This window comes from Suncus etruscus, chromosome 13, assembly GCF_024139225.1.
Source record: "Suncus etruscus isolate mSunEtr1 chromosome 13, mSunEtr1.pri.cur, whole genome shotgun sequence".
NCBI classification, from domain to species: Eukaryota; Metazoa; Chordata; class Mammalia; order Eulipotyphla; family Soricidae; genus Suncus; species Suncus etruscus.
In genome coordinates this window covers 66,219,965-66,243,378 of record NC_064860.1, presented here as the reverse complement: position 1 = coordinate 66,243,378, position 23,414 = coordinate 66,219,965, and the positions used below count along the sequence as shown (strand labels likewise).

The window sequence follows — 23,414 nt, the reverse complement described above, 5'->3', positions numbered from 1 at the left end:
CTTTTGGAAGACTCTTTTTCAGATGATATTGGGATTCCTTATTAGATAATGTGTTTTTAAAACTCTTCAGACTTTAGCTGCTTCTAGCTATACTTTCCCATGATGCTTTTGTTTAGATTTCAGAATATTCAGCTCTGAGCCTGCCCATTTCTGTCCCTATGTTCCACTCATTCATACTTTTCTCAACATAGTTTTCTCACAGTTGGCCCATGGTTAGCGATGGGAGATGATCTGCTTATGAGAATTTTAGAGACCCACTTTTTTTTGTGTGTGTGGGTCACACCTTGCAGCACTCAGAGGTTACTCCTGGCTCTGTGCTCAGAAATCGCTCCTAGCTTGGGGGATCATCTGGGATGCGAGGGATCAAACTCGAGTCTGTGAGGGTCAGCCGCTTGCAAGGCAAATGCCTTACCACTGTGCTACCACTCTGGCCCCTAGAGACCCACTTTGAATCACTACTTCTCTGCAGATACTTTTATTGTGAAGAAAACTGGCACTTTACTAGTAATAGTAATGAAATTGTTGTATATGATTTTTTAGCACTTAAAGATAATTTATATATGTTCTTCTTCTAACTTAAAATTTCAACAGGCCCAATCAATCACAGACAAGTTTTTATATCTTAAAACAAAGAGCATAAAGTTTGTTGTAGCATGTTATGTGACCATTTTTTATGCATAATTATGAAGTAATTGAGTGGTTAAAATCATCTAAATTATCAACAGGACAGGAAGTAGGGCTGGTTTTATTTTGTCTGATGAGGTGACTGAGGTACTATTTTTTTTTTTTTTTATCTCTAGCAAGTTCAGGTAGAGTGTGAAAGAAAAATGGAGTGTAAGAATCAGTGGATCAGGCCACACATTTCAAGATAATTTGACATCATACAGTGCTAGTGAGATAAACTGTCTTATAATTTGCTCTCCAGATTTAAATAATCTATGTTATCTCTATTATAGCATGTGATTATTTTACCCTGTTAATATATTACCTTGTAATTTGGCTAAATATTTTGCATTTCCTTATATATAGACACTTTTTCCTATATACAAGGAAAGACAAAATATGTACTTTTTAATTTCAAAACTCTAATGCAAATTGTGTTTGCTTAGGCATGATTTTAGAGGCAATTTTTATTACTCTGAAATTTCACTAAAATGATTCTTGCTTGTTTATATGAAAGAAGTAAGTTTAAGTACATTTGCACAGGATAATCACACACCTCTGGGTAGCTTTAAACTACTTGAGTGGCTTGATTTAGGAAGTAATTTTTATGTCTCCAAACCATTGAATTTACAATTTGTTTGAATAAACTGATTTGGAAGATAAAATTATCTGTTTTTATCCCTGATGTCTGAAAAGAGGTCAATGTTTTCTTAGCAATTATAAAATTTGGAGTAAGAACTTTCTTAAATAAAGAGCTTAACAATGTTAACAAAACTTAAACATATAGAAGGAGAATTAGTGGTAGAGCCTTCAAGAGACTATGCAAAGAAGCAATTCACTGACATTATTATTATTTTTTTTTTTTTTTGGTTTTTGGGCCACACCCATTTGACGCTCAGGGGTTACTCCTGGCTATGCGCTCAGAAGTCGCTCCTGGCTTGGGGGACCATATGGGACGCCGGGGGATCGAACCGCGGTCCATCCTAGGCTAGCGCAGGCAAGGCAGGCACCTTACCTCCAGCGCCACCGCCCGGCCCCGACATTATTATTTTTATAAATAACAAATTAGGATTGAATGGAAGCATCAAAAGGAAAGCTTTTACTTAAATTCAGTATGGGTCAGAGGGAATGGAATCTGTTGTGGGTCATTGAGTCCCACAAACTCATTATTTAAACTTATTATGCAAAACTGTTCACCCTTATTTTATGTTTGACATATTGAATATGTTTAAACATACATACTTATTAAATATATATGACATGTAAACCTGATTTTATATATTCATCCCAAAGGAGTAGGATTAAAAAATAATAATATCAAAAATAGTAATTTAATTATTTAAAAGCTTTAGTATGAGGTATATACTATTATGCACAATTTATAATGTGTGTACTATTTGCCTGGAAAATATATGTGTATGTTTATTGTGTGCTGGTTTACATCGTTTTGAAATGTTAGAATGTTGTTTTATTTAGTATCTATTCTCTTCTGATCTTATATGACATAATTATCCACAAAAAATGAGTATCCTGCTATTATAAAGAACACATAGAAACCTAGAAACATAAATCTCACCCTGTAACATGATGTGTAGAATTCAAAGAATGCTCTTCAATTTATGAGATAATTGAGTAAGAGCCTTAGTAAAATTTAAAGTTGCTCAATTCAATATAATCGAATATAATTTAATATATAGTGGATAAAATACAGATGAGAATCATTTTCTTTATATAAATATAGTATCACTGAGATCTTAATGATCAGTTACTATAAAAAACAATTAAAATAGGGGCTGGAGCTGTGGTGCAAGTGGTAGGGTGCTTGCCTTATGCGAGCTAACCTAGGAGGGACCATGGTTCAATCCCTCCGGGTTCCATATGGTCTGCAAGCCAGGAGCAATTTCTGAGCTCATAGCCTTGAGTAACCCCGGAGGGTCACCGGGTGTGGCCCAAATACCAAAATAAATAAATAAATAAATAAATAAATAAATAAATAAATAAATAAATAGGGTCTAATCTTTGATTCTCCTCATTTATTGGTGTAATCTTACATGATAAGTCTTTTAAAACAACAAATGTAGCATTGGTTACGATGATGCCTGTGGAGGCCAGAGCTATAGCGCAGCGGTAGGGCGTTTGCTTTTCATGCGGTTGATCCAGGAAGGACCTCGGTTTGATCCCCAGCGTCTCATATGGGCCCCCAATCCAGGAGCCATTTCTAAGCACATAGCTAAGAGTAAACCCTGAGTGTCACCGGGTGTTGCCCCAAACCAAACCAAACCAAGCCAAACCAAACCAAACAAACAAAAAAGGATGAGTCCTGGGTGTAGCAATTATCACAACAGTGTTGTAATCAATATTCTTTTTGTTTTGCTTTGTTTTTGGGTCACACTTGGCAGCGCTCAGGGGTTACTCCTGACTCCAAGCTCAGAAATCGCTCCTGGAAGGCTCAGGGGACCATATGGGATGCCCGGATTTGAATCTCGTCCTTCTGGATGCAAGGCAAATGCCTTACCTCCATGCTATCTTTCCAGCCCCGTAATCAATATTCTCTTAGAACTAATACAGCAATTTTATTTTAGAATCTTTTTCTTTTTCTTTTTTTGCTTTTTAAATCTGTATGTCTGACAAAGATCATGCCATGATTTTTTAGGTATGATTTTCCTAGCTGAACAGTCTTTTTCCAAATTTATTTTCTAGTAAGAAATTGAATCACACATTTATATTATTCTTTTTTTTACATAATATGTCTATGAATTTTTATAAGCTTAATTGAAGAATGAAATATTTTCTAGTTCCTTCTTGCTTACAGGGGTGAGGTGCTGATGTTCAGTGGTTACTCCCAGCTCTAGGTTCTTGTGTTACTACTGGTGATACAGAGGGGCTAAAAGTGAATGAAACAAGAATTGGCTACATGTACCACCTATACTGCCTGGCCCTTCTTTATTCTTTTTTTTTTGGGGGGGGAAGAGGTTTGTATGTGGTCATATCTTGCAGTGCTCAGGGACCCTGCTTGGGGAACTATATATGGTACCAGGATTAAAGCCAGTGCTGTGGTTGGCTTGCATGCTAGGCATGGAGGGCCTTAATGTATATTTATAATAGATGTTTTTAATATGATGAGAAAATGGAGAATTAGAATTATATATTAGAATATACTTAACTTAGTAAGAATAGTAGGGCTGGAGGAGCTATAATATAGTTGATAGGGAACTGACCTCTATGCAGTGGACCCAAGTTTGATCCTTGACATTCCATATGATCCACCAGCAGGATTAATTCCTGAGTGAAAAGCCAGGAGTAGCTCCTGAGCATCGCAGGGTGTGGCCCCCAAAGCAAACCACCTCAAAAATCCCAAGCCAAAAAGAACCCACCAAACCAAAAATAAAAAAAAAAGAATCTTCTTGAAATAAGTAGGTTCACTAAGTGTGTTATGTATTCTAGGTTGAAGGGAAGTATATGACAAATACACGCAGGAATGGTGACCAGAAAAACTATGGAAATCTATTTGACAATCTTTTGAATGTTATAGGATCTCACTTATGATATTGTGGCATTTTTGTCATTACTTAATGATCACTCATTCATTCATTTAAAGAACTTTACTGCACCACACAGTTTTGTGTATTTTTTTAAACTCATTTTGTGTATATAAGGGATAAATGGTTGTCATATAGGTAATTTGACACAGTATGCATGGCTTGTCTGCAAGTAGTTTTAGGCCATAATAACATCCATCAATAGAGAAAAGGTGATAATATAAAATACATTTAAATTGGATAATCTAATATTAAGAGAATAATACAAGACATTTGTCATTTTTTTGAGGATATGTATATTATATATAGTAGTATACAGATAAAAACGTAGATGTGATTGTGTATGTCATTGTTTTTATCTTAGGAGATTTTATTTACATTATGCTTTTATCTTAAGATAGAATTATTTGGACAGTAACTCAGATAATCAACTTTGTCTTTGTATACTTTTCCTTCTTGGCAGTATACTGAATGTATAATCTTTTGTTTGTTTGTTAATTTTAATCTGTTTTGGGCCCACATACTCAGGACTTTCTCTTGATTCTACTCAGGGAACACTCCTGGCAGTACTTGGTACCATATATTGTGTTGGGGATTGAATTCCAGTTGTTCACATATAAAACAAACATCTTACCTGCTCTATTAACACATATCTTTATCCTATTACTTTTTTAAGAAAAATCATCTCCTAGCCAGAATAATGATTCCATTTACAATTTTTATATATGTGTTTCCTTGTTGGAAATTGAAACAGTTCTGTTTCTTGTCCTGTTGGCTATGGTTTTACTCTTCAAAGTTGCTTGTGAAAAATATAGTCTAATTTATACATAAAGTTATTTTATATCTTTTATTGGTTTTGGGCTACACCTGGCTGTACACAAGGCCTACTTCTGATTTGGCAATCAGGGAACACTCCTGGAGGGCTAGGGACCATACTGGATGCCAGGGATCCAATCAATGTCAGCCTTATGCAAGGCAAGAATCTGCCTGCTGTTTTAGTGTTTGAAGGCAGTTTGCTCTCCTAATCTTTCTGTTTTCCAGACCTACATTCTTGGAATATTTAATATATATAAGAAACTACATACTTATTTTCTCATCTTTATTTCTCACTTGACCGCCTTAGAATTGCCTGTAATGATCTATTGTCACAATTCATGGGAGATATACAAAATATATATCTGAGATTCTGGTTTCTTTTCTCCCCTCTGGTTATCTATTATAATGGCTGGAAACTGAAATTCCTTAAGAGGTGCTTTTAAGGAAAACTTATTTTAGGTCTAATGGGTTTATCTAATCTGAATGCTTCCATAAAAAGTATATAGGTTCAATATAGATAGATTTTAATTTTTCAAAAGAAGGCATTTTAGTAAAATTTTCCAACTGGTCACTGGGAGCAGTTTTGTTGTATCTACATGAGTCATAAAATATCAATAATTTATCCTTACAGCAGATATGACCTATAGTACACCTTTTGTGGCTACAATATTATATCATCAATCCTGCACAGAACTGACTTACCCATTGCTGCCTCTTTCTACTCTTAAGTATAGCAGTATCCTCTCTGAAAATCCATTTCTTACAAGCTTTTCAGAATTCTGCAAGCTTTTACTTTTGGTTGTTTGGTTTTTTTCTGTACCTTTGCTAGTTAAATGGTTACATAATGCCTCACTTTTTTTAACTGAAAGCTTTTGCTTTTATTGGAAGCATATTTACATTTTACAAATCGTATTTGTTGAGCCAGTATTTGTGATCAGTTTGACTGTTTATGTTTATTCTTTTGTCCCAAAGCTAACAAAGAAAGAAAACAAAACCACAAGCCCTTTCATGAGCTAAGAGTTCCTGATGAACTGAATAAATAAATGCATTCTTGAATAAGAAGGGAAATTATCAACACAGACAGCTTAAAGGTTTGCTGATTGCTATTAAGAGACAAACACTGTGTTGCATATGAATTGCAGGTTGAGAAAAGACATTAAGGAAAGCTGAAGAAATAAAAATAAAGAGAATGAGGACTGTGCCTGACTTGCCAAGAAGTCTTTCTTTTGCAAATTTTTGTCTGTGGGATCCTTTCCAAAATCTACACTCTTATTTGTTTTGATATTTGCTAATAGGTCATTAGCTCTTTGGCAAATATTAGGAAAAAAAACTAATCTAAAGGGTCACCTCTGTTGAATATCAATCGGAAATTAAAATAAGCATCTCTGAAGTAATTTGTCAGTGAAAATGTTAATTTACAAATTATAGATTTATGTGTATTTAACAAGTAACATTTCCATGAGCAAACCTAGTATATAATTTATACATATTTTAAAAATAACATTTAGTACATTTTCTTAGGCACAATAGAAATGGTAAATTTGCTCTCATGTTCAAGATATGCTACCAAATTATACATGTGAAGAAACTTCATTCTTCAAAAAGCCCTGATCATTTCTTCCATAATCTAATGCTGGATAAAATGTAGAAATAGTTATTCTCTATGTAGAAATATTTATTCTATATTAAGTTCTACTGTAAAGTACATCAATTTTTTTTCTTAGAGGATTTATCCTGCTGGAAGAATATTATAGAGTCCCATTGGGGATCATTAGAAGCATTACTCATGTTAGACATCTATCATGGCAGCCCTCTTCATGCTAAATCCTGGAGCCACAAGCTCACAAATAGAATGAGATGCTCACAGGCATGAAGCAGGGAATAATATCTGAGTAGGAGAAGGTCAAGGTGCGGGCAGGGGAAGAGGTCAGAAGGAGTAATGTGCCCTAAGCAAGGAGAGCTGATTCATTTGATGCTAGAAATCTTCACCAGCTTTTCATTGTCTATAGAAGACATGTTTAAAGATGAGCATTATCTGATGCACTGACAAAATAGCTCACCAGTAATGGATTCTTCATCACTTGGACGGGCAGCCATAATATCCACAGTTATTTGGACATTATTTCTATGGGTGATAACTGCAGGTTTCAAAAGAATGTGTTGAGTTGATATTAAGTAGTTCACTTGTCTTGTTCATCTTGTTCATTCCTGATATCGTAACTATTTCTCACCATATTGTTTTTTCATACAGAGTCTTACATTGTGTGAGCCATAGAAACAATATGTTTGATTTATATTCTTATAGAGAGAGCTTCTTATTAGCTCGGAGAGATGGTAGAGAGAGATAGTACAGGATATAAGGCCAACTTATAATGTGGCCAACCCTGGATGAATCATCTGTACTGTATATGGTCTCTCAAGCAGGGCGTACTAGGAGTGGCCCCAAGCACCACTCCTCTTCCAAACAAAAGGAAAAGCTCCTTATGTTTGACTGGTTTGGTGTTATTGATCCATTGTATTCATACTCCTATAAATCAGAATTTATTGCATGTATGCCAGAGGAATAATGTGGCTTTCTAATTGCTGTTTTCTGTTTACACTTAGTTATTTATCCTCCCTTTTTGATTCAGTTCATGTTTAATCTAATAATTTAAAATAGTTTAAATAGTTTAAGCTCCCCACCACCCTTTTAGGTAGGATGTGCTTTCCATGTATTTCTATAAAAAACTATATAAAATTGTGACCTTGTCCAAGATTATGTTATTACATTTACTTATTTGGATCTCCTTTCCATACAGTCAAGGTCTATCACAGATACCTCAATGATTTAATTAAGTGATTTCATACATTATATATACATATATTGTATATAATTTATTAATGGTATTACTTCTTCCCTGTCTTTATAAGTAACATTTTATCCTTTTAGGAACAGAAGTGATTGGATAGAAGAAAAACCAGAATTGCAAAATATCACAAAATTTTATCTCAGTACTTGAGTGTGTATTTGTTTGTTTGTTTCTAAAAAGAAAAAAAAACCTTGGCATAGTTTGTGGTAGAAATTCAGAAACACTGAATTTGCAATGGCACTATTTACTACTTTTGTGGTTTTTTTCTTTTTTAATCCTACAAGGTGAATTGGATAGGAATTTTGTTATCAATATTTGCTTACAGTTTGAAGATATTATTGTTAATTTTCCATGGACTTTATTTGATATAGTAGATAGGGGAAAATACTTCACTTGTATTGAGATATGGTTGTTGCTAACTATGAGTCTACCAATATAGAACATACTGAGTTAATTTCTTGAATTGAAATGCAGAATTTGAAAAAGTTGACATTTAAGTCACTTCCAGAACTTTAGTTCTGTAATTTTTAAACTTAGAACGTAACAATGGAATGGATTATTTACTTGTGAGTTTTTACCTATATTACATGCCTTGAAGTGTAGTGTAGTGATAAGAAAATGGGTTTAGAATTATGGTAGGTTTGCCACCTGGCCTCACTGCTAACCAGTTGTAGCACCTTTGCAAGAGATCTCATTTCTTGTTTTCAGTTGGCTAAAATGAAAATTAGTTCCCTATCTACTTAATGTGGTTTTTGTGAAGATCAAATAATTTAATATATATAAAATATTGAAATGATGTTTGATATGTTCTAGCATCTGTTTATGTTACATTATTTTTACATTGTTTTTGTTTTCCCGATTGGCAATCTTTAACAAGATTTATGCTTTAGTTGAAGAAACATGTTTTCTAGCATTGTAAGAGAATCAGTTTTGTATCATAACATATCATCTTCGATATATAGTTAAAACTAGTTTATACGGTTCCTTTGTATAGACCCTGACATGCACATAACATACTTACAGAGTTTTCAAGCTATGAGATCTCTTACCACAGATTGAAAAACAGCCAACCAACAAAGGCAGAAGTGTGAGTCCTTTTTTGAAAGAAAAAATATCAAGGATAATTAAGCAGGTTGCAGACATCATTTTGGGCAGATTGCCATGTCAATGTGCTAGCCATTTCTATCTAAATAAAGCAAGGTATATAATTGTTTATGCTGTTCCTAAATGCCAACAATTAGAGGCTATATCATGTTGCTTTCCCCCTCAATTAAAAAAATGTTAATGCGTCTAAGAGGATTAAGAGATTTGCAATTTACTGTGAATTATTTTAATCAGATTATAGATTCCTTTTTCCTTGGAGTTCAGCTTGTTAGCACTTGGGGAATAGAAGTTTTCATTTGGAGTGTGGGAGGATGACAGACATTGGAAAGTGTGAGGGATGGAGAAGAGCAAGGCCATTTGCACCCTAAAATAATGTGTTTATGTGTGTGGGGATGGAGTGTGTGCCTGCAAACTGAGAGCAGAGTTTCACAGGGATGTATAGGTGTACTGGCACTGAACTATGCACATTAATAAGTGTGTGGCTTCTGAAACACTCTGCTTAGTTCCTCCTTTCAGTACTTAAGCCCTTTCTTTAAGAAGGAAGCAGTAATACTGTGGCACTGGAGCAGGATTTTAAGATGAGCCCTTGACCTTGGTTTGGGAAATTTTTGTGTCATAGAATACCATTGTAATATTGCAGCCTCTAATTCATTTAGTTAATAAATAATTTCTTATCACATACATTATGTCTGGCTGTCTGTGTTCTAATCTTGGCACTCTCATTAGCTCTTTTTAACTGCACCGAGGATTTGTTTTAAGGCATGCAGACACAGAAATGACTGTCAGAAAGTTGTTTATGCACACAGATCCCATGAAACAGGCCACACGGGATGCCATTCGCGGCTTACCCACACCAGGAAGTACTGGGGTCAGTTGGGAGGCAGAAGGTGCAAGGGAAAAGCTTGGGCCAGAATCTTTATTGTGGTTTTCTAAAGAAAAGAATGAGAGGCAGGTATGAAATTTGAGCAGGGTTAGGATTGGAGCGTTTCAATCATTTCTGTGGGCTGTGGAATACAGAAATAATATCTAGCTTTATATAGTACCTGACTCTGGGGTGCTGAGGGCAGAGAAAAATTTCCTTCTGGACCGTGAGAGAATAGAGTTCAGTCTGTGGGGTCTGGTTTGGTTAACTGGAATTTGAAGGGTATGTTCTTGGGCAAGTGTTTGCTGTCTCTGGGAAGCGGTTGCTCTTAGCATAATCTCTTAGTCAGGAAGACCTCAGATGTCAGCATGTCAGGAATACAAATAAGAGAGTATAGTAACACATTAGAAAACTGTGTGAACTTGTTTTAGTGAACCTATCTAAGCCATAATTTCCTCACCTATAAATTAGGGATAATACCTACCAAGGGGTAATAATAGCTATCTTAAAGAGTTTTGAGATTTAATGGAAAAGCCATTATTTTCCTCATAAGATATATCCAGGTTTGGAGAGATAGGTGTAAGGCACTTGCCTTGCACACAGCCCACCAAGGCTCAGCATTTTTTTGTTTTCCTTTTTCATTTACTTAGACTGAATCCTCTTGCCCTAACCCTGCCAAAAGAAGGGAAGAACAATTATCAATGGGAAAAGGCAGTTGCAAAATCAATATCTTGAACCAACTTTATGCTCAGGAGAGGATGGTCTGTCTCCCCTTGTGGTTTTGGGTGCTATCAAAGAAACTTCTCTGGAAACAAACTACAGAACTGATCCCTGAAAGTGTAGTCTTCAAGTTTCAGTCTTAAACATTGCATAGAGTTCTCTGAGCTCCACCAGGAGAGATTCCCAGTGCAAAACCTGGAGTAAGCTCTGAGTACCAGTGGGTGTGATCTCAAGACTCATATACACAATAAGTGGTAGAATTTGGAAATTCTAAAAAAATAATAAATTGGTCTTTCAAGTTAAGTTTGTCACTGAGATCTATCTAGCACATGTGTGTTGACATAAAAAAATCCCTTTATTAAGGGGCCGGAGAGATAGCATGGAGAAGGACTGTGGTCCAGCATCCCATATGGTCCCCCAAACCTGCCAGGAGCAATTTCTGAGCCTAGAGCCAGGAGAAACCCCTGAGTGCTGCCGGGTGTGACCCCAAAATAAAAAAAACCTTTATTAATATGACACATTGTAATATATATTATTAATATATTATTAAATGAAGTTTGTCATTTTCACAAGATAGCAAATGTATGGATAGAATTTTAACACATATGTTTTATTTAATACACTCTTAGTTGAATCACGAGATTCAGTTTCAAAGTTGTTCATGATTGAGTTTTAGTCATAGTGTTCCAACTCTATGCCTTCACTAGTATACTTTTTCTGCTACCAATGTCTTCTTTCTCATGAGCCCCCCTCCACCACTCACCTCTCTGTCAGACATTTTTTGTCTTCTCTTTCTGTTTCTCTTATTTTTCTTTTAGGTACTGTGGGTAGAACTTTTATTGTCAATCTTCACACATAAATACTATAGGTATTAGTTGATCTCCTTATAGGACTTTTTCTGAAGAGACAACAGAATACTTAATACTAGTTATACCACTTAGGTTCTCCCAACACATCTCAGAATAACACCCAAATCCTGAATGAAGTTTAGACCTTGAGTACTAAAGTGTGGCCCTAGAAACAAAGAACAAATTAGAAGGGTTTTGAAGAGGGTGCTAATATTATAGACTCTACCTTATCCTTATCATGGATTCTTTTCACAATAACAACGTAGTCTTATTTAAAAATACTCTGCACATCTTCTTAGAAATTTTCTGCAAAGTTACTTTAAGTAGAGTGGTATTAGGGAAGCAGGTTCTTGAATTATATATACATATATATATATATATATTTTAACATCAACTTGTTTTTTTTGGGGGGGGGGGCACACCCAGCAATGCTCAGGTTACTTCTGTCACTGCACTTCACTGCACTCAGGTATTACTCCTGGTGATACTCTAGGTATCATTTAGGATGCTGAGGATTATCCTGGTTGGCTGTGGGCAAAATGATGAACAGCAGAATAGAGCTGGAAGTAAAGGAAAGGGGAAAGGTTTAGGAGTTTTTGGGTGGTAGAGTGAGCTGATAGAATTGTCTATACATATAAGACCGAGGGATTCAGAAGGCTCTTAGATGACTGCATGGACAACAGGAATTTCATATATACATAGAGAAAGCAAAGTGATTTGTACTTTGTAGGTTGTCTGAAATCAGTATCTAATGTGGTATCTTTGGGAGAATTACAAGTTGTAAAAGCAAAATGAAACTTATCCATTGAGAGGCTTGAGAATAAAAAGGAAACAGTAGTACTTTAAATAAGTTCTTTTTGCCAAGTTTTGATACTGTTATCATGACTTAGATTATGTGAATGTAAGCCTGTTCGAGGTTATTATAGAGGAAAGAAAATTTAATGGAAATCTCTAAGTCTCTTTCAGCTTTATTTACCTCAATTTTGGAATGTCTACTTCTTTGATAAGTGTGTTGTAATCTCAGTCAGCGTTATTGATTTAGAAAAATATACAGTCTGGAATAGATTCAAATTGCAATATAATTTCACAAAAATTGGTTGAGTAATCACTCTGTAACATTATCTGGGGTAAATACTGGAAAAAGAGTCAAAATGATTCAGGCAAATCCCAAGTCCAGAAGCCTTCAGATTGTTGGAGCACCTTTAGGTGATACTAGATAAGTTTTGTTCTTTGCAATTCCAAGCTTTTCTTCTGTAAACACTAAGATATATTTTCACAACCATATTATATCGGTTTAAGGCTTTTTGGAAAAAAGCGTTGCAAAAGCATGTTATTGAAGAACTCCATTTAATTGTCCAACAATAAGCAGAGAATTAAATAAAGAATTTATAGAAGCTGGAGTGGTGCTGTAGTGAGTAGGGCAATTGCCTTTCATGGGCCATCCTGGGTTTTATTCCTAGTACCACATATGGTCCTGAGTTCCCTCTAGGAGAGATGTCTAAGCACAGAGCCAAAAGATTGCCCTTGCCCTGAGCACAGCTGAATATGTTTCCCCTCATTCCTGGAATGAGGAAAAAAATGAAAAAATATAGTACTATAGAATCTCAGATATATATTATATGTATAATATGTATATGTATATGTGTATATATACATATATAATACATTATTTTTCCCCAATATATATATATATATATTGAAGCAGAAATTCAATTCTGTTCATACACTAGATCTTTCATGTGTTACTTCTCTACTGAGAAGAAAAGCTACCTAGTTTTCCAACAGTATTAAAACTGTAGTTCTTTCCATCTCTCAAATATCAGCTTTCAATTTCTTCATTCAACTACTCAGACCTCACAGTGCCTAGTCATCACATCTGAGGTGGGTCAGTATCTCCTCTAGAAGAATATTTGGAATCTCCTTGCTCTCCACTGCTTCAAATCTAGAATCGTCCTTCCATCTTGTATTCACACTGTTGCTTTACTGTTCAATTTTACAAACGAGCTGGGTTCCATTTGTTTGTATGTAAGTTTCTAGGTCAGATTTGGATTATTTGGAGAGCAAGGATAGTCTCTTTTTTAACTTCTGCAGAAATTAGAGTTAGAACCTCACAAAGTATCTTTTCCAATACACTTCGTGCTTTATTGAGCCCATATTTAGTAATCTGGTAAATATGAAGCATAAAATAATACATCACTGATTTTAGGTGCATTTATTTACTTGATGAATTCTAGAAAGGGCCAAGCACTTGTTCTACTCCCAAAACAGACACCCATTTTATAACCTGTTTCTTTAAGAAATACATTTACAGTCAGAGGAACAATCAGTGCCTTTTAAAATGATTTTAATTCAATATCGTTGCAGTAAAATTTAAATTACTCTCTAGCCCGCCTCCCCAAGAAACAATGATATTATTTCTCTTGGCAAAGTTGGAGTAAGAGACAGAGATTGGGCTATAGTAAGGTTGCTCAAGCTCTGCACTAATGAAATTTGGAAGTGGATAATTTGTTTTGCTGGGTATCCTGAGCTTGGTAGGATATTCAGCAGTCACTTTGGCTTATATCACTAATTACTGGATGCTAATAGTATTCCCATAGATGTGGTAGACAAAAGATGTCTCCAGACCTTCCTAAACCTCTGGTGGGGGACAAAGTTCTCTGGAGTTGAGGACCAGAGCCTTATCTTTACATGAAAATAAAATAGTCCGTATGGCAGAAACTCATTAGAGGAAGCATCTCCCTGTTTATTATCTATCTTCAAGTTACTGACTAACAACTTATATCTTAGTCCAGTTTCCATAGAAATTGCATAAATACACACAGATCTTTTTGTTTGTTTTGTTTTTTGGGGGCCACACCCATTGACACGGGGGCGGGGGTCCATCCTAGGTTAGCGCTGGCAAGGCAGACACCTTACCTCTAGTGCCACCGTGCCGGCCCCGATACACACATATCTATTATGTGTCTAGATATATGTCTATTGTATGCAGACCAAATATTTTTCTCTGTTCTTAAGTAAGTTTTCTCTGTTCTTAAATAAGAACAATAAATAACCACCAGTTTATCAACAATCTTTTATGAAGTAATGAAGCTAGAAAGTTTTTTTTTATCGATTAAATTTTATTTCATTTATTTTTTTAAAATCTTTATTTAAGCACCATGATTACAAGCATGATTGTAGTTGGGTTTCAATCATAAACAGAACACCCCCCTTCACCGGTGCAACATTCCCACCCACCAATGCCTTCCCTCTTCCTCCATCTCTGCCTGTATTTGTGACAGGCATTCTACTTCTCTCATTCTTTAACATTGTCATCTAGTTTTTAGTCTAGTTATTTCCCTAACAGTTTTTACATTGGTTTTTGGATTCAGTTAGACAAGTTCTGTACTGAGGTTTACTAAAAGTAGACTTATTAACTTATGGGGAAAACTATTGCGTATAGGCCAAATTTACCAATGTATTTTTATCCATGATACATTATAAAAAATGTCAAATAACTTGGGGTGGGGGTTGGACCTGTAGAAGACAGAATATTCTGGCTAAAGCAATAGCACAGTAGGTAGAGCATTTGCCTTGCACACAGCCAACCTAGGACCATCCAGTTCAATTCCTGGCACCACATGATCTCCCGAGCCTGCCAGGATCAATTCCTGAGGAGTAACCCCTGAGTGCTGCCAGGAGTGGCCCCAAAACAAACAAACAAACAAAAAGACAGAACATTCTGTACTGGAGCATAATATTGCAGTTAGTGTGCTTGTTTTGTTTTAGACCTGGTTGTCTTGAGTTAGATCCTTGGCACCCTAAGTAATTCCCTGACTCCGTCAGAAATCCAGAAAAAAGTTGTGAGCTGGGTATAGTTTCCATATAGGGGAAAAAAGACAGTATTCGGGAAAGTTTCTATACAAAACAACAACAAACTATAAGCTGAAATCTAAGGAATAAAAATAATTGAAGAAGATTATGGAATGAAGTAAATGCCAAGGCAGAAAATGCCTGGTAAATTAAAGAAAAAACAGCATGAGTTTCAAGCATGGTAGTAATGGTAGAGGTTGTTGTAAGAATCTCACCACACGATAACCTCCTATACCACCTTCTAGGGTAATTTATTTGCCTGATTTCAAATTATTTAAAAACCTAAAGAACATATATTTATTTTTTAAATATAAAATCTTTATTTAAGCACTATGATTACAAGCATGATTGTAGTTGGGTTTCAGGATAAACAGAACAGTCCCTTCACCAGTACAACATTCCCCCAAACTTTAGATTTCTAACTTCCCTCAGAAAACTAGTTGGTTTGAATTTGTCATCTTTGTTGCTTGTGGAGGCTAACACCCCAGCAAGGTTGGGAGTTACTCCCTAGTTCCTGCTTCACTGGTACTCTCCTATCTCCTAGTATATCCTCAAATACTAGTGCCCAACCTATATGGTCTCATTATTGAACTGCCTGGTTCTTTAGAAATGTAGTTTTGCTTCTCTAATATAAGGATTTGAAAAGCCTAGTAAGAACTTAAAACATTTAAATAAATTTAGATATACTAAGCAAAGAGTCTCATGATCAGCTGTAAAAACTGAAGAATGATACTCAGCATAGTGTGGAAAAACAGCATGTGGAGGCCAAAACTGAAATAGGAAACTCTTTACTTGCAGGATTTGATGACTGGTTGGTCTGAGAAAGATGGAGAGGAAATCTAGGCTTCTGTGTTGTTAGAGAGTTTGAACATCATCCATTTATACTGAATGAATGAGTGAGTCAGATTTTCTAAATCATATGCCCAGTTGTAATGAGAACAGAATCTTCTGGACTTGGACAATGTAGCAAACCTTGAGAAAATATTTAGGATTTACCATGCAGCGAGTGAATGAAAGAGCTTGCTGACAATTTTTTTTTTTCCTGTGTGGGCAGCATTAAGTAGTTTGGGAAAAAAAAGAATATCATGAATGACCGAGCTTTGATTTGCATGTTCTTTGGTTAGTTATCTATGGAATTTACTAGAATTGGTTTATGTTGATTTTCTAAAGCATAAAGTACATTGTACAAGATAGCAAAATAGATGCTTCTGGCTTTGGGAGTACAAGTCATTATTTCCCATCTGGCTCTCTAAGCAAGTGCCAGATGAAAAGTGTCCTGGTAGTTTAAATGTATGGATTCATTCAAATGTGAGGTATTTATAAACACATGATGTGAATTCTTGCCCTTTCCAGCATTTTAATGGTTTCGCGTTAAATGGTAGGTCATTATACTTTTCAGCGAGACAGTGAAGGGTGATTAACTTCGTCTGGGTTCAACCAATGTAATTTTAGAGGCTACAAATATTGTTACAAGTCAGGTTAAGGTTTAAAGGTGAAAGTATAGCCAGGCTTGACTGAATGACTTTTACAGCATAGATTTAATGTATACAAACAAAGAAACTCTTGTTTTCTTTCCATTATGAGTGCAAAGAACAAATGACTGACTTGTGATGGAGAGAAAAATGTGAAAATGAGGTTGGTCTCCAATAAAAATCTGTGCAGTGTGAACCCATTTACTCACTATTTCAAATGGAAAGTTCTTTTTAAAGCCCTGTTTAACATTATCGAGATTAGAAACTTTAGACTGAATGCATACACCTTTTTGACATGACTCTCCTAACAAATGGCACAGCAGCTTTACTATCTTTTGCATAATGAAGACAATTTGACCATAATAAAATATATTAACATACTCTTGGAGGGAAAATACCCTTCCCCTGCACTGACTGTTTTTAATAAAAGAGCCCCCATCCCCAATGCTTTTATTTCTCTGAGTCAGTATTTTGGGTAATTTGATAGATCTTCCTTTTTCACTAGTTGGATTCAAATCTTGGTAACTGAAATCTAGTCAAGAACTGGGGCTGGAGAGGACAGAAACTGTTTATTAAGACCCAGTGATGCTATTGGAATGAAGTAGTTTTCTTTTAAAAACTTGATCTAGTCTCTATTATCAGTTTTAAAGATGAGACATGAAATCTGTTGCCTACGTAGCTCATTTGCCCAAATAATTGATTTCTGTCACCACCCCCTGCTACTCAGTTCAAATGTAAGGAAATGGCTTAAAGTTATGCTTTTAATATTCTAGACATAAAAATTTCTTGATATCTAATAAATGACCACCTCCACCCCTTTGATATGAAACAAAAATTTTGTTTACTGATTAGAATTTGTCATAACAGTCTTCTGTCATAACAGAGTTTCTGTTATGACAGGTTTTTTTTTTTTTTTTTTTGGGGGGGGGGATATGTGTGCTTTACAGATTTTAGTAGAAAGTTGAAAACATTTAGTTGCTGTTTTGGTTTTTAGAGGTTTGGAAGACCCTGATTTGGAAGAAAAAATAATACTCAGAGCAATGAACAATAATGGGTAAAGCAAATAGCTTTCATTTGGGCTAACTGATCCTTTAAAAAACATGGTCTGACCTCATTCAAGTTGTAAAGGTTGGGGTGAGATGAGTAGATCTAGTCCCCGAGGTCATGGCAGAAATGCGAAGGTCAAGGCTTTGCACTTAGCCTTGTGTCAACAGCGTCATGGCCTAATAAGTCTATGAACTGATGTGACTGGGTTTGACTACATTTATAAGTGTATTAGAGGTTTTCCTCATTTGAAATAAAAAAGCAATGTAAAGGAAGCCTTGTTGGCCTTTGTATTGTTGTCTAAGGAATTTGCAATTCTGGAAGGGAAAAATAATCATCTTCAACTACAGTTTATTCAGAATTTAAAAGTGCTTGTTAAACCACTTTGTTTTCTCTAAAAACATTTAAAAAGCTCGTGTGTATGTGCTTGTGTGGGCAGCTGTGAGAATCTTCTCAAAACAGTTATTTTTTTCTTACACAGCATTATGGAATATGCTTTAGTCCTGAATTAATTTCACTTTGGCTTCAATTCAGCCCATCGATGTTCAGAGATGACCTCTTGATGACCTTGACAATTTTTAAATTATTTGGGTCTTGTAAAGTTTGAGATGAGCAGAGTTGAATCAAAGCATCTTAATAACAGCCATGAAGTCCTTAGAAACAGCCAGCTTTTAACTGCTATTCTATGGCAAACTGGATATTCATCCTTCAAATTTGGATTTTCAGTTCCAATGTTGGCAGGTTCATAGGTTCTCAGTGCTGCACCAGCTTCTGGTGAAATCGAAGAATATAATATATTTTAGGGCTTCTCTTAAATAATCTTTTTGTTGCTTGGGAAACACTGTGTATACAGACATACTTAAACTTCTTGAATGTCTTCTAGTCTGAGATCAATTTGTGATCACACTATATTTCTGGCCCATGATTGAGACCACATGAGTCTCTTGTGGCTGCTCTTGTCTTGACTTAACTACTCTGGGCACAGTTGACACAAGGAACAGTTCCAGGGGTATTTGCATTCTGTTTAAACAGCAACTCTTGGAATTGTGTAGCTTTTGCTGGCAAGTCCCTGCAAACCCTGACTCACACCTCTCTGAACAATGAGTAAATGTATTAAGTCATATGAGTAAAAGTCCCAGGGACACCAAAGTGCTCACAGATGTCATTGAGCTCGGTCATCTTCCTGTCTCTCAATTCAGCCATTCTCTCAGTTCCTGTCAGCCCATTTCTCTTTCCAGTTGGTTGTAGTTGTGGAGCCTTGCTTCATGCTAATTAGTAGTGAGAAGAACTTTTCCTTTAGCCAAATGCTATACGTCTTTCCTTTCTAGTCTGATTGAGTCATCTTCAGATAAATACTACCTTTGGACCTGTAAACTGACCAAAGAAATGGCCTGTGGAGGAAGTTGGGTTGGGCCCTGGAAGCATTTCAATTGGTACTTACTGGGGCAGAGAAACTGAACAACATATGGGCCATTATAAAACAAAAAGGGACATTCTATTCTTTGTCAAGTAAATTTATGTATTAGTTCTTATTTAAGGAAACTACTTCCCCAAAGCATTTTGCCATTGTGTTTCAGATTGGTCTAGTTTCATGGCAATTTTATTGGCTAAATATCGTTTTTACTTTTTGTCCCCAGTTTAGATATTTAATCATCATTTTAATCTCATTGTTACATTAGTATTTTTATAATCTTTTCATAGGCTTCCTTTTTTTTTTTTTTTTTTTTGGTTTTTGGGTCACACCCAGCAGTACTCAGGGATTACTCCTGGATCTACACTTAGAAATTGATCCTGGCAGGCTCCGGAGATCATATGGGATGCTGGGATTCAAACCACAGTCCTTCTGCATGCAAGGCTATCTCTCTGGCCCCCAAAGGCTTCCTTTTTATGGTGTAATATATATATTTTTTTCTACCCAGGCTCCACCCCCACCCTAATAGGTATAATAGTCTGTACATTTCAAAGTACAGTTAGAAACAAAAAAACAAAAAAATATTATTACATAAGATTATAAAGCAGTCCCTCCATTTCTTTTAGGTTGCACTAGTTATCTTTATTTCTTCTAGGGTCAGCTTTTAGTTTCTTAATTTGGTATTTCCATCTCCTCCAGAAGCTTTTCCTGTGTGTCTGGTAATCCTCTCTATAACAAAAAGGGTTTGTATTATTCAGAAAATTCCTCCAAGTTATAATTGTTTCTCACATGGAAATCTCACCAGGAATTCTGGGTGAGGTAAACAAAAGTGAGACTTTGCTTTAGGGGGGATCAGCGAGGAAGCCAGCTGTCAGACTACAGGGCACTCAAATTAAAGAATGAGGATTATGCCAGGTTTCACCTGGCAGGTTGTTCGGTTTCATGGAGAAAGGGTCAGCTGTTATTGCTGGAGGTAAATGCCAGCTGCCTGCTTTTTCTTGCATCTGTGAAGGAAGGAGTGACAAGTCAAAGAGTTGCCCTTATACAGACCTTTAATTAATCCCCTTGTCTCTAGTCTTTCCCTTTATCACTGAGCTCCAACAGTATCTACTCCCTTGATTTTCAAGGGTTGATCTCTACAGATCTCAACTTTATCCGCATCTTCCTCACATCATATTCAGAACCATATGCTCTAATTCCTGAGCACATTTTTGTTCTCTTTCCACCAGATTTTTATTAATATTTCATTTTCATTGGTTACACCCATCGCAGAATTTATATAGCATAGCAGTGGCTTCCGAGTAAGGCCTGATCTCACCCTTTCTGTTCTTAATCAGTTGGTACTGCTGTGCATAACATAACGTATATTTAGATTTTTTAAACTAAGTTATGAGTTATAGTAATAACAGTTGGTTGGAGCTGTGTTGATATTTCCACAATGACTTATCAGGGCACCGAAGTGCAGTGAATATAAACTGGTTACTATTGCTAAGGCAATTTCAGATATATTTAACTCTATTAGCAGCAGTTTACATTTAACACTAATTTTTAAGAAAGCTTGCTTAATTAGAAAGATTAATTTATAATTAAATTCACAATTGAGTTTCTCCAAAAGTCTAAGTGATATTCATAGTTAAACCCAGGATTTTTATTTCTTCTTTCTTATTAAACACATTCATTTATGTGTGGCAGTGTGTGATGTGATCTTACTTTGATTAACTTGATATATACTTTAGGTAAGTAATTTATTTAACCAGCTAATAAAACCTAATTAAGGGCAAAAGCTGCTATTAAATTTTTAGAATGAATAAAAATGTCTTTTTTATTCCAGATTGAACTGCATATGAATTTGGAAGGGAATGGGAGATGTTTACATTTGTTCTTGATGCCTTTTTCTTGCCAACTGGGGAACTTATAAGTAATAACCAGTCACTCATATATATTGAAAATATGAATGCAGTCATTAATGTTATGCATTATGCATAATGATATCGTGATGAATTCATTTTCACTTTTACTTATAATTTGCTGAAAAGAAAACCGACTTACTTACCAGAAAACTAACTCAGAAGCATTAAAATACATCTTTGTGTGTGTGGAGGTTAACTTTTGGCAAGGTCCATCTATTGTCCTGGAGGAAATTACCAATTTCAGATTCTGAACTATAGCTCAAAAAGGTTTATTTGTATATCCTTATGCAGCCAACGTGTCAAAATGAATAATTATTGAGCAGTATTAAGGGGAATGTTTACCATAATAGGAAATAAGTAGAATATTAAATATTTTGATAGGAAACTTTAAAAAAGTGTCATTTAAAGTTTCTTTTTCTTTTCTTTTCTTTTTTTATAATGACGATAGCTATCACTAACTGTCAAGTTATACAGATGTTTAACCTAAAGGCAAATACTTTATTTTAACACCCACTCAGCATTTTCCTTTGGTTTTCTATCTTAGCCTAATGTTAACTGTTCATTGCGTCCAGCTATAATTGAACAATCAAATAAAAACATAAAGTTAAATCTTTTAGTAAGTTAATGATTACAATTCATTTATACAGCAGAAGGTGAACACAGACAACTATTTTGTTTCCATATCCCCTGAGGCAGCTAAAACTCAGTGATGTATATAAAGAAAGAGGATTTTATTTTTTCAAGAAAAGGGTGATTTTCTATGTTAAAACATGTACTATCAAATTTTCAAATTTTGATCTCTCTCTGTCCAAACTATGGACATACATTCAGCTAACTCAAGATATTTAAGATATCAGATATTTCCTTAAGTGTCTTTTCTAAGACCCAAATCTGGCAATTAGCCAAACAGATATTTCCACATATAAATATTTTTGCTAAATTTTGTGAAAATGCTATATAGCCAGTTTCAAAATTATAAAGGGAATATACACATGAAGAATAAACCATGGCAAAAGCATAGTTTGGTGGCTTGGTATCAGTTTACTGACAGAAATAATATACTAATAGCTGTCATTGGAAACTGGGGATTTTAAGTCTAATGCATGTAAACATTATTTTTTCTTCCTGAATGAGTAACTTGGACACAGTTATATTTCATGCTTCCAGCAGGTGGAGATAAAAGGTTTCTATCAATGATGCTAGTACTCTGCTTGTCCCCAAAGAAATTATTAGATCAAAAACATGTAAGATTTAAGAATTACATTGTGTAAATTCGTGTATACATCACTGTTTTTATTTTTTTTTTTCACAAGTCCTTTTCTTTAAAATTGACTCATGGAACGGACTGAGTTCTCTCTCCCTTTCTTCCCTCCCCCACATCAGAATGAATTGAAAAGAGTGACACTCTTAGGAGATAAACACATTTCCCTTCATTTAAAAAAAAGTCACCTTTTAGTTCTTGATATGAAAATGCTGACATGAAGAGAACTAAGCAATGCATTTTAAAACTAAGAAAAACTATGTAGGCATCCAGATTTAAAACTTCAATCTCAAGAGAAAATGTCATTTTTGACAGTCATTTCTTCATGTGATAATGACATTTGTTTCAGTCTTCTTGAAGCTTAAGAGGCTAGTACATTAACTATTGACTCAGGGAACAGTATTAAGTCAATTTGCAGAGTGTATAGAAAAATCAGTAAGTTTAGTTACTATCTTGTTTTTTATTCTTTGAATATAGTCCTTGGTAATTAGTGACTTGAATATAAAATGATATTTATAGCGTGATTCTTGCCTTAAGGACATTTATGAAGGCAAGACCCTGAGATATTTAATGTGTTTTAGAACTATAAATGTTTTAACAGGATCCCACCTACTTCTTGGAAAACAAACATGCACAACGAAAGATGGCTGGTCAGCTTCAGCGGCTGCAGGATTTATCACCCAGCTGTTATTTTTTCTTTATTCAGACATTTTATCACTAAGCTACATCTACTATAACCTACTTAAGTGTGAGTTAAGAGTTAGCCTGCCCCAATCTGTTTTATTGTATTGTTTTTATTTTTTCTTTTGTGTGTGTGATTTCTGTGTAACGGTAGCTTGCAGATGCTGTATTGCCATGCAGTATTTTGCTCTAAAGATACATGCCTTCCCAGGGCACACATATATCTGTATATATGTAAATAAATCCTAATTTTCTTTCTTTTCTTTCTCTCTTGTCTTGTGTTTATGGTAAAAAGAAGAAAAAGAAAATACCCCCCCCCCCCACCTCCCCAGATACTCAGAACATTTAGTCAGTCATGTTTTTAGGGGAAGAGGTTAACATT

At 35.3% G+C, this 23,414-nt stretch overlaps 1 protein-coding gene and 1 pseudogene across 1 annotated transcript in view; one reads left to right on the top strand and one right to left on the bottom strand.

The window, feature by feature from the left end:
- Window positions 1-23,414, top strand: part of ROBO1 (roundabout guidance receptor 1) — a 945,902-nt gene that overhangs the window by 550,631 nt on the left and 371,857 nt on the right.
- On the bottom strand, window positions 10,478-10,680 carry LOC126026543 (uncharacterized; annotated as a pseudogene).